Source organism: Anomaloglossus baeobatrachus, unplaced genomic scaffold, assembly GCF_048569485.1.
Source record: "Anomaloglossus baeobatrachus isolate aAnoBae1 unplaced genomic scaffold, aAnoBae1.hap1 Scaffold_153, whole genome shotgun sequence".
Lineage (NCBI taxonomy): Eukaryota > Metazoa > Chordata > Amphibia > Anura > Aromobatidae > Anomaloglossus > Anomaloglossus baeobatrachus.
Genome location: NW_027441923.1, coordinates 24,595 through 36,891, shown reverse-complemented (window position 1 = coordinate 36,891; position 12,297 = coordinate 24,595).

Sequence of the window (12,297 nt, the reverse complement as noted above, 5' to 3'; positions counted from 1 at the left end):
GACAGCCCTGAAGAAAGCCAAATACTTCTCTTCGTTGGATCTGGCCAGCGGATATTGGCAGGTACCTATGCATGAGAAAGATAGAGAGAAGACTGCTTTCATCTTACCCATGGGCCTGTACGAGTTCGACCGGATGCCCTTTGGTCTGAACAACGCGCCGGGGACTTTCCAGCGGCTGATGGAGTGCTGCTTGGGAGACTTCAACTTCGACTTCACCCTCATCTACCTGGACGACATTGTAGTCTATTCGGCCACATTTGAAGAACACCTACAGCAGCTGGGCCGTGTGTTCAGTAGGTTGAGAGAACATGGCCTGAAGTTGAAACCCAGCAAGTGCCGTCTTCTGCAGCCCGAGATCAATTACCTGGGCCACCGGATCTCAGCCGAAGGTGTCCAGCCATCTTCAGAGAAGATAGCCGCCGTACGGGATTGGCCGCAGCCCACAAACGTCAAGGAGGTTAGGGCTTTCCTGGGGTTGGCCGGCTACTACCGCCGGTTCGTCAAAAACTTCGCCCGACTTGCTGCACCCTTGCATGACCTGCTTCGAGGGACCACCAACAGCCCCAGAGGACGACCCATCAGCTGGGGACCCAGCCAGGAAGAGTCCTTCCAAGCCCTAAAGGGTGTCTTAACGTCTCCCCCCATCCTGGCATATGCGGACTACAACCTGCCCTTTCAACTACACACCGATGCCAGTCTACAGGGTCTAGGGGCAGTACTCTCACAGGTACAAGAAGGCAAGGAACGGGTCATAGCCTATGCCAGTCGGTCCCTACATGAGGGCGAGAAGAACCCCACCAATTATAGCTCGTTCTGGCTGGAGCTGTTGGCCCTAACGTGGGCTATGGCGGAGAAATTTGCAGGGTACCTCACGGGGACCGAAGTACTAGTCCTGACCGATAACAACCCATTGGCCCACTTAGAAAATGCGAAGCTCGGAGTCATGGAGCAGCGTTGGATGGCTCGGCTCTCCAAGTTCAATTACAAGATCAAATATAGGGCTGGAGCTGAGAATCAAAATGCGGACAGCCTGTCTAGAGTGTCATACCCCTTACTCAACCGAGACCGGGATGAAGAATTAGAAGGGGACGAGACGCCTGACTTTGCAAAGCTCGCTCAACAGATGGTGGATTACCGCCAGTTCGTTGTGGGCAAAGCTGGAACTCCAGTGGGAGTCGCCTTGCCACCCCAGGAGTGGTGCAGGATCCAGGACCAGAACCCTGAATGGGCTCTACTCAAACAATGGGTGAAGCGGCAGCAGAAGCCTCCCGCCGATATACGGGCACGACTGTCTACCGGGACCTTGACCCTGCTCAGTCAGTGGGACCGGCTGATTCTGAGAGAAGGAGTGCTATACCGGAAGGTTCTCTTGTCGCACATGCTGGAGGAATGCACACAAGTTGTGGTGCCTGATCAATTGGCCCGTGAGATGGTGGCCAAAGCCCACAAAAGGAATGGACACTTCGGAATAGTCCATCTATTGTCCGGGGCTCCGCAAGCTGGTTGAAGACGTCTGCCAGACCTGTCGCACCTGCGAACTACACAAGTCCCCTGAGCAGCGTGTACCTGTTCAGACAATTAAAACATCCAGGCGCCTTGAGCTTTTGATGGTGGACTATCTGCTGATTGGGCGGCGAGCAGTGGCTATCAGTACTGTCTAGTCATGGTGGATCACTTCACAAAATTCGCTGTCGCTGTCGCTACCAAAGACCAGATGGCTGAATCGGCTGCTCGGGCCATCTGTCGACAGTTCATCCACGTCTACGGGTGCCCGGAGAGGTTGCACTCCGACCAGGGGGCTTGTTTCGAAGGCCGAGTCATCGAAGAGCTGCATCGGATGTATGGGATCCAGAAGTCGAGGACCACTCCTTACCACCCACAAGGGAACGGTGCATGTGAACGCTTCAACCGGACCCTACTCCAGCTGATCCGCACCTTGGCCGATGATAAGAAAGACCAATGGCCCCAATTCCTTCCTGATCTAGTATGGGCCTACAACAACCAGGTCCACTCTGTGACTGGCTACACCCCACACACCCTTCTCTTTGGCCGCCCCGGAAAAGGGGTCCATGACCTGAACCTATTCCGCCCTGGAGATGATGTCTGCCATAACTACCCCTCCTGGCTAAATGCTCACCGACAGAAGATGGAGACTGTACACCGGCTGGTGAGCCAACAAATCCGGGGCCAGATACATGCTGACCCACTCCCCGTGCAAGAGCAGCCCTTGAAGTTGGGACAGCTAGTCCTGCTCCGTATCAAGAAGCCCCAAGGGAAACTTCGAGCCAAGTGGGAGACTGAGGTCTACCGGGTAATCGAACGCCCCTACCCCAACGGGCGTGTATACCGAGTGCGGGGTGAAGACAGTCGCAGCATCCGCACTGTGCACCGAAATATGTTGCGTCCCTGCCGATCCCAGCCTGACTCCCCTACCACAGTACCCGGAGGGGGTGACGCTACCAACACGACTGACGTCACGGACGTTTCCCAGCATAGTGATCACATTGACTCTGAGATCGGTGACCCACCTACACAACCCAGTTCTTCCCCTGGAGTGCTGACTGAAGTGGGGCGTAAAGACAGTGACAGGGAGGGGAACAACCGACCCTTGAGACGCACTGACCGCACCACTGCTGGGATCCCGCCCGGGCGGTCTTACAGGGACCAGTATGTATGGCCCACTTCTCAACCAACCCCTGTGACATCTGCAGTCATCGCTGCCTGGGAACCGACGGTAGTTGACAGGGACTGCCAACCTTTAAGTGGGGGGGTATGTAATGGGATCAACAATTCAGACTGCATCATTAATGTAGAAATGGATTTGAATACTGTTTCAGCAATTGCCCACAAGGGGGCAGTGTCAGACTGTGCAATCACAAACACAGAGCTGGGAAATCCCCTACTGCAGCTTGTGTGTGAAAACCAGGAAGAAAAAAAGTGCGGGAAGGTTGTTCAGCTCCAGAGCTCAGCCAGAGGAGAGCTGCGTGTGGTCTCCCTGAACAGAGGGCTCTTTTGCCACCGGAGTCTTGGAGAAATCACCCTGTGGAAGTGGTTTCTGCCATTCCCGGTCTGCAGGACTTTGTTTTCACCAAGGATCTAACCGGACTGCAGAGCATTGCAACCAGAGTGTGAGTGCAGGGGCTGTGATCTCCCTTCTTCTGTTCGGCGTGCCCCGGGACTAAAAGACTGACTAGAATCCGTTACCAGCGGGGGAAGATCAAAGGAAAAGACCGAGGAGCTGCACCGGGACCCATCATCGTGAGACTCCAGGCCTGCGACGTGGGAGCGGCATCTTCTTCCGGGATAGACTGGTACGTGATTGTAGGGAAAGTTAGGGAAAGTTGGCACCATTTTTTTGTTGTTGTTTTTCCTTTCTTAAGGCTGCGTACCCGGAAGGAGTGAAAATCCAGGGACTCCACTATACTCATGTGCGCAGATAGTTTGGTTGATTGTATTATAAATATGTTTGCTAGTAAAGAAATGTTACTACCGGTAAAATCTGAGTATGGGGATTTTGTTGGAATAGAGCATACACACACACCCGCGGCCCTACCACCGGTCGCTTCACTATGATACTATGATACTATGACCTGTGACCCCTGGCTTGCCCAGGGCGTCACAAATCCATCAAAGCATGGTGTAGGGATTGTGGTTCCTGTGTGCTAAGAAGAAAGGCTGGCACCAGCCAGAAAGCCCCATTACAGCCAATAATCACATAACTTTTTCAACCTGTCATCATATGGGAGACCTTCCATTCCTTGTAGTAGTCTAGTTGCCCGCCTTTGAACTGACTCTAACTTCTGAATGTCCTTTTTAAAATGTGGAGCCCAAAACTGGTTCCCATATTCCAGATGTGGCCTTACAAGTGATTTATAGAGGTGTAACAATACGTAGGGATCACGGGATCTAATCTCCCTTTTTATACACCCTAAAATCTTGTTTGCTTTAGAATAAACAATAACATCATCTAGGTATAGCAGTACCGTTTTAAAGTTACGGTGTCCCAAGCAGCATTCCATCAGCCTCTGGAAGGTTCCTGGCGCATTGCACAGCTCGAAGGGCATGCTTTTGAACTCGCAGAGATTCATCGGGGTGGCGAAGGCGGTCTTCTCCCGGTCTGCCTCAGCAACGGACACTTGCCAATAGCGACTAGTGAGATCAAGGGTAGAAAAATAATTTGCAGTTCTCAATGCAGCTAGCGATTCCTCAATACGGTAGAGTGGTGCCGTCCTTCTTCTTTAACAGGACCAACGGAGCTGCCCAAAGGCTACAACTGTCACGGATAACCCCAGCCGCCTTCATGTTGCTCAACATGTCCTTGGTACACTGGTAATGTGAAGGTGGTATTGGCTTATAGCTCTCTTTGATGGGTGGGTGTGCACCTGTGGGGATGTAGTGTTGGACCCCGGAAGCACAGGCAGCGTGAGAGCTGCGGAGGCTGGTAACTAAGGTAAATATCGGGTAACCACCTTGGTTACCCTGGCTACAGCTTACCGCAGCTGCCAGATGCTGGCTCCTGCTCCATGTTCGCTTCATTTCGTCGCTCTCTCGCTGTCACACACAGCGATCTGTGCGTCACAGCGGGAGAGCGCCTTTGAAGAAAACGAACCAGGGCTGTGTGTAACGAGCAGCGATCTCACAGCAGGGGCCAGATCGCTGCTCAGTGTCACACAGCGAGATCGCTAATGAGGTCACTGTTGCATCACCAAAACCGTGACGTAGCAGCGATTTCGGTAGCGATCTTGCTATGTGTGAAGCACCCCTTAGTTACTGCAGGCAGTGGATTTAGCTTCCTGTCTTTGGTCTAGTGATAGATTGATTGTTTGGTCTATGAGCTGTTATGGGTTTGAATCCAGGTGAATGCCCATGGGCTGCTTATGACTGTGTGAAATATGTAGTTTTACTGGGCTGGGATGAGAGAATCCATCGAAGCATGGTGTAGGGATTGTGGTTCCTGTGTGCTAAGAAGAAAGACTGGCACCAGCTAGAAAGCCCCATTACAGCCAATAATCACTTAATAACTTTTTCAACCTGTCATCATATGGGATACCTTCCATTCCTTGTAGTAGTCTAGTTGCCCGCCTTTGAACTGACTCTAACTTCTGAATGTCCTTTTTAAAATGTGGAGCCCAAAACTGGTTCCCATATTCCAGATGTGGCCTTACAAGTGCAGTATGAGAAAATGTCGCATTGCACTCAGCTCCATGTAAGACAATGCTGCAGCTCAGATCTGCGAGTTTTTCCTCAACTCTAACAGGACTGATGAAAGAATGCAGCATGCTGCAATTGTCTATGAGTCTCTCATCACTCGCACCCATACAAGTCTATGGGTGCGAGTGAAACATCTATGGGTGCGAGTGAAACATTGGACTGCAACTGCACTTAGATGACGTCCGAGCGAAGTGCGATATACGCACGAGCTTACAATGCAGCAGATGGAAATATCCAGCTCTTCCTCTCCTCCACAGATATGATCTAATCCCATCCTGGGTTCAAATCCCACCAAGGACAACATCTGCAAGGACTTTTTATGTTCTCCCCATGTTTGTGTGGGTTTCCTTCTGGTTCTCCAGTTTACTCTCACACGCCAAAGACATACAGATAGGGAATTTAGATTGTGCGCCGTAATGGGGACAGTGCTGCTGTTGTATGTAAACCACTGCAAACTATTTAGTATGTCCTGCTTCACAACCCCACATAACGCTGACATCACAATAGCGCTGCTGCCTAGAAAGCCAGCTGCGCAGCAGAAGTTGCTCTTTGGGAGGGATGGTGGGCTGATCGCTCTTAAAAGCCAGCGGCCGGGAGATCAGCTGATCGTTCACAAAAGCCGGCCGCCGGGCGATCAGCTGATCTTTCGGCCGCAGAGACAGACATTTATTTTTATGATTAAACACAAGATTTGAGCATGCGCAGTAACATAAGGATTCTGCTGCTCAAAAAATGTTACATGCTGCGTTCCTGCCACCCGACGCTCAGTCGTTCCACAACTGATCAGACAGGCGGCGGATGCAACGCAAGGGCATAAGTTGCAATCTGCCGCTCATACAAATCTATGGGAAACAACGGAATCTGCCAAATGTATTGCGTTGTTTATTACAGTGGCAGATTGTGACTGATCATAAACAGAAATGACATCCTAGCCTTATGGTCAAAGTACAGACTGAACATGGGTCAGTCAACATTTCCATAGGTATAGTTAGGTCCATAAATATTAGAACAATGACCAAGTGTGGTGACGATTATCTCGAGAGTGCAAAGTAGCCAAATGAAACTTTTACTGGATTTCCACTTACTTTATCAAATCTCATTTCCACCACACAGGACAAGTTTGCATCTGTTATAGTTTTGGAGAAAATTGTGGTCATTTCATTTATGCGCGAATGTGTTCAGATTGCTATTATATTGCATTTGGCACATGGTGACGATTATCTCGAGAGTGCAAAGTAGCCAAATGAAACTTTTACTGGATTTCCACTTACTTTATCAAATCTCATCACCACACAGGACAAGTTTGCATCTGTTATAGTTTTGGAGAAAATTGTGGTCATTTCATTTATGCGCGAATGTGTTCAGATTGCTATTATATTGCATTTGGCACATGGTGACGATTATCTCGAGAGTGCAAAGTAGCCAAATGAAACTTTTACTGGATTTCCACTTACTTTATCAAATCTCATCTCCACCACACAGGACAAGTTTGCATCTGTTATAGTTTTGGAGAAAATTGTGGTCATTTCATTTATGCGCGAATGTGTTCAGATTGCTTTTCTATTGCATTTGGCACATGGTGACGATTATCTCGAGAGTGCAAAGTAGCCAAATGAAACTTTTACTGGATTTCCACTTATTTTATCAAATCTCATCTCCACCACACAGGACAAGTTTGTATCTGTTATAGTTTTGGAGAAAATTGTGGTCATTTCATTTATGCGCGAAATGTGCTCAGATTGCTTTTATATTGCATTTGGCACATGGTGACGATTATCTCGAGAGTGCAAAGTAGCCAAATGAAACTTTTACTGGATTTCCACTTACTTTATCAAATCTCTTCTCCACCACACAGGACAAGTTTGCATCTGTTATAGTTTTGGAGAAAATTGTGGTCATTTCATTTATGCGCGAATGTGTTCAGATTGCTATTATATTGCATTTGGCACATGGTGACGATTATCTCGAGAGTGCAAAGTAGCCAAATGAAACTTTTACTGGATTTCCACTTACTTTATCAAATCTCATCTCCACCACACAGGACAAGTTTGCATCTGTTATAGTTTTGGAGAAAATTGTGGTCATTTCATTTATGCGCGAATGTGTTCAGATTGCTATTATATTGCATTTGGCACATGGTGACGATTATCTCGAGAGTGCAAAGTAGCCAAATGAAACTTTTACTGGATTTCCACTTACTTTATCAAATCTCATCTCCACCACACAGGACAAGTTTGCATCTGTTATAGTTTTGGAGAAAATTGTGGTCATTTCATTTATGCGCGAATGTGTTCAGATTGCTATTATATTGCATTTGGCACATGGTGACGATTATCTCGAGAGTGCAAAGTAGCCAAATGAAACTTTTACTGGATTTCCACTTACTTTATCAAATCTCATCTCCACCACACAGGACAAGTTTGCATCTGTTATAGTTTTGGAGAAAATTGTGGTCATTTCATTTATGCGCGAATGTGTTCAGATTGCTATTATATAGCATTTGGCACATGGTGACGATTATCTCGAGAGTGCAAAGTAGCCAAATGAAACTTTTACTGGATTTCCACTTACTTTATCAAATCTCATCTCCACCACACAGGACAAGTTTGCATCTGTTATAGTTTTGGAGAAAATTGTGGTCATTTCATTTATGCGCGAATGTGTTCAGATTGCTAATATATTGCATTTGGCACATGGTGACGATTATCTCGAGAGTGCAAAGTAGCCAAATGAAACTTTTACTGGATTATCACTTACTTTATCAAATCTCATCTCCACCACACAGGACAAGTTTGCATCTGTTATAGTTTTGGAGAAAATTGTGGTCATTTCATTTATGCGCGAATGTGTTCAGATTGCTATTATATTGCATTTGGCACATGGTGACGATTATCTCGAGAGTGCAAAGTAGCCAAATGAAACTTTTACTGGATTTCCACTTACTTTATCAAATCTTATCTGCACCACACAGGACAAGTTTGCATCTGTTATAGTTTTGGAGAAAATTGTGGTCATTTCATTTATGCGCGAATGTGTTCAGATTGCCATTATATTGCATTTGGCACATGGTGACGATTATCTCGAGAGTGCAAAGTAGCCAAATGAAACTTTTACTGGATTTCCACTTACTTTATCAAATCTCATCTCCACCACACAGGACAAGTTTGCATCTGTTATGGTTTTGGAGAAAATTGTGGTCATTTCATTTATGCGCGAATGTGTTCAGATTGCTATTATATTGCATTTGGCACATGGTGACGATTATCTCGAGAGTGCAAAGTAGCCAAATAAAACTTTTACTGGATTTCCACTTACTTTATCAAATCTCATCTCCACCACACAGGAAAAGTTTGATTCTGTTATAGTTTTGGAGAAAATTGTGGTCATTTTATTTATGCGCGAATGTGTTCAGATTGCTATTATATTGCATTTAGCACATGGTGACGATTATCTCGAGAGTGCAAAGTAGCCAAATGAAACTTTTACTGGATTTCCACTTACTTTATCAAATCTCATCTCGACCACACAGGACAAGTTTGCATCTGTTATAGTTTTGGAGAAAATTGTGGTCATTTCATTTATGCGCGAATGTGTTCAGATTGCTATTATATTGCATTTGGCACATGGTGACGATTATCTCGAGAGTGCAAAGTAGCCAAATGAAACTTTTACTGGATTTCCACTTACTTTATCAAATCTTATCTGCACCACACAGGACAAGTTTGCATCTGTTATAGTTTTGGAGAAAATTGTGGTCATTTCATTTATGCGCGAATGTGTTCAGATTGCCATTATATTGCATTTGGCACATGGTGACGATTATCTCGAGAGTGCAAAGTAGCCAAATGAAACTTTTACTGGATTTCCACTTACTTTATCAAATCTCATCTCCACCACACAGGACAAGTTTGCATCTGTTATGGTTTTGGAGAAAATTGTGGTCATTTCATTTATGCGCGAATGTGTTCAGATTGCTATTATATTGCATTTGGCACATGGTGACGATTATCTCGAGAGTGCAAAGTAGCCAAATAAAACTTTTACTGGATTTCCACTTACTTTATCAAATCTCATCTCCACCACACAGGACAAGTTTGATTCTGTTATAGTTTTGGAGAAAATTGTGGTCATTTCATTTATGCGCGAATGTGTTCAGATTGCTATTATATTGCATTTAGCACATGGTGACGATTATCTCGAGAGTGCAAAGTAGCCAAATGAAACTTTTACTGGATTTCCACTTACTTTATCAAATCTCATCTCGACCACACAGGACAAGTTTGCATCTGTTATAGTTTTGGAGAAAATTGTGGTCATTTCATTTATGCGCGAATGTGTTCAGATTGCTATTATATTGCATTTAGCACATGGTGACGATTATCTCGAGAGTGCAAAGTAGCCAAATGAAACTTTTACTGGATTTCCACTTACTTTATCAAATCTCATCTCGACCACACAGGACAAGTTTGCATCTGTTATAGTTTTGGAGAAAATTGTGGTCATTTCATTTATGCGCGAATGTGTTCAGATTGCTAGTATATTGCATTTGGCACATGGTGACGATTATCTCGAGAGTGCAAAGTAACCAAATGAAACTTTTACTGGATTTCCACTTACTTTATCAAATCTCATCTCCACCACACAGGACAAGTTTGCATCTGTTATAGTTTTGGAGAAAATTGTGGTCATTTCATTTATGCGCGAATGTGTTCAGATTGCTATTATATTGCATTTGGCACATGGTGACGATTATCTCGAGAGTGCAAAGTAGCCAAATGAAACTTTTACTGGATTTCCACTTACTTTATCAAATCTCATCTCCACCACACAGGACAAGTTTGCATCTGTTATAGTTTTGGAGAAAATTGTGGTCATTTCATTTATGCGCGAATGTGTTCAGATTGCTAGTATATTGCATTTGGCACATGGTGACGATTATCTCGAGAGTGCAAAGTAGCCAAATGAAACTTTTACTGGATTTCCACTTACTTTATCAAATCTCATCTCCACCACACAGGACAAGTTTGCATCTGTTATAGTTTTGGAGAAAATTGTGGTCATTTCATTTATGCGCGAATGTGTAAAGATTGCTATTATATTGCATTTGGCACATGGTGACGATTATCTGGAGAGTGCAAAGTAGCCAAATGAAACTTTTACTGGATTTCCACTTACTTTATCAAATCTCATCTCCACCACACAGGACAAGTTTGCATCTGTTATAGTTTTGGAGAAAATTGTGGTCATTTCATTTATGCGCGAATGTGTTCAGATTGCTATTATATTGCATTTGGCACATGGTGACGATTATCTCGAGAGTGCAAAGTAGCCAAATGAAACTTTTACTGGATTTCCACTTACTTTATCAAATCTCATCTCGACCACACAGGACAAGTTTGCATCTGTTATAGTTTTGGAGAAAATTGTGGTCATTTCATTTATGCGCGAATGTGTTCAGATTGCTATTATATTGCATTTGGCACATGGTGACGATTATCTCGAGAGTGCAAAGTAGCCAAATGACACTTTTACTGGATTTCCACTTACTTTATCAAATCTCATCTCCACCACACAGGACAAGTTTGCATCTGTTATAGTTTTGGAGAAAATTGTGGTCATTTCATTTATGCGCGAATGTGTTCAGATTGCTATTATATTGCATTTGGCACATGGTGACGATTATCTCGAGAGTGCAAAGTAGCCAAATGAAACTTTTACTGGATTTCCACTTACTTTATCAAATCTCATCTCGACCACACAGGACAAGTTTGCATCTGTTATAGTTTTGGAGAAAATTGTGGTCATTTCATTTATGCGCGAATGTGTTCAGATTGCTATTATATTGCATTTGGCACATGGTGACGATTATCTCGAGAGTGCAAAGTAGCCAAATGAAACTTTTACTGGATTTCCACTTACTTTATCAAATCTCATCTCCACCACACAGGACAAGTTTGCATCTGTTATAGTTTTGGAGAAAATTGTGGTCATTTCATTTATGCGCAAATGTGTTCAGATTGCTATTATATTGCATTTGGCACATGGTGACGATTATCTCGAGAGTGCAAAGTAGCCAAATGAAACTTTTACTGGATTTCCACTTACTTTATCAAATCTCATCTCCACCACACAGGACAAGTTTGCATCTTTTATAGTTTTGGAGAAAATTGTGGTCATTTCATTTATGCGCGAATGTGTTCAGATTGCTATTATATTGCATTTGGCACATGGTGACGATTATCTCGAGAGTGCAAAGTAGCCAAATGAAACTTTTACTGGATTTCCACTTACTTTATCAAATCTCATCTCCACCACACAGGACACGTTTGCATCTGTTATAGTTTTGGAGAAAATTGTGGTCATTTCATTTATGCGCGAATGTGTTCAGATTGCTATTATATTGCATTTGGCACATGGTGACGATTATCTCGAGAGTGCAAAGTAGCCAAATGAAACTTTTACTGGATTTCCACTTACTTTATCAAATCTCATCTCCACCACACAGGACAAGTTTGCATCTGTTATAGTTTTGGAGAAAATTGTGGTCATTTCATTTATGCGCGAATGTGTTCAGATTGCTAGTATATTGCATTTGGCACATGGTGACGATTATCTCGAGAGTGCAAAGTAGCCAAATGAAACTTTTACTGGATTTCCACTTACTTTATTAAATCTCATCTCCACCACACAGGACATGCTTGCATCTGTTATAGTTTTGGAGAAAATTGTGGTCATTTCATTTATGCGCGAATGTGTTCAGATTGCTATTATATTGCATTTGGCACATGGTGACGATTATCTCGAGAGTGCAAAGTAGCCAAATGAAACTTTTACTGGATTTCCACTTACTTTATCAAATCTCATCTCCACCACACAGGACAAGTTTGCATCTGTTATAGTTTTGGAGAAAATTGTGGTCATTTCATTTATGCGCGAATGTGTTCAGATTGCTATTATATTGCATTTGGCACATGGTGACGATTATCTCGAGAGTGCAAAGTAGCCAAATGAAACTTTTACTGGATTTCCACTTACTTTATCAAATCTCATCTCCACCACACAGGACAAGTTTGCATCTGTTATAGT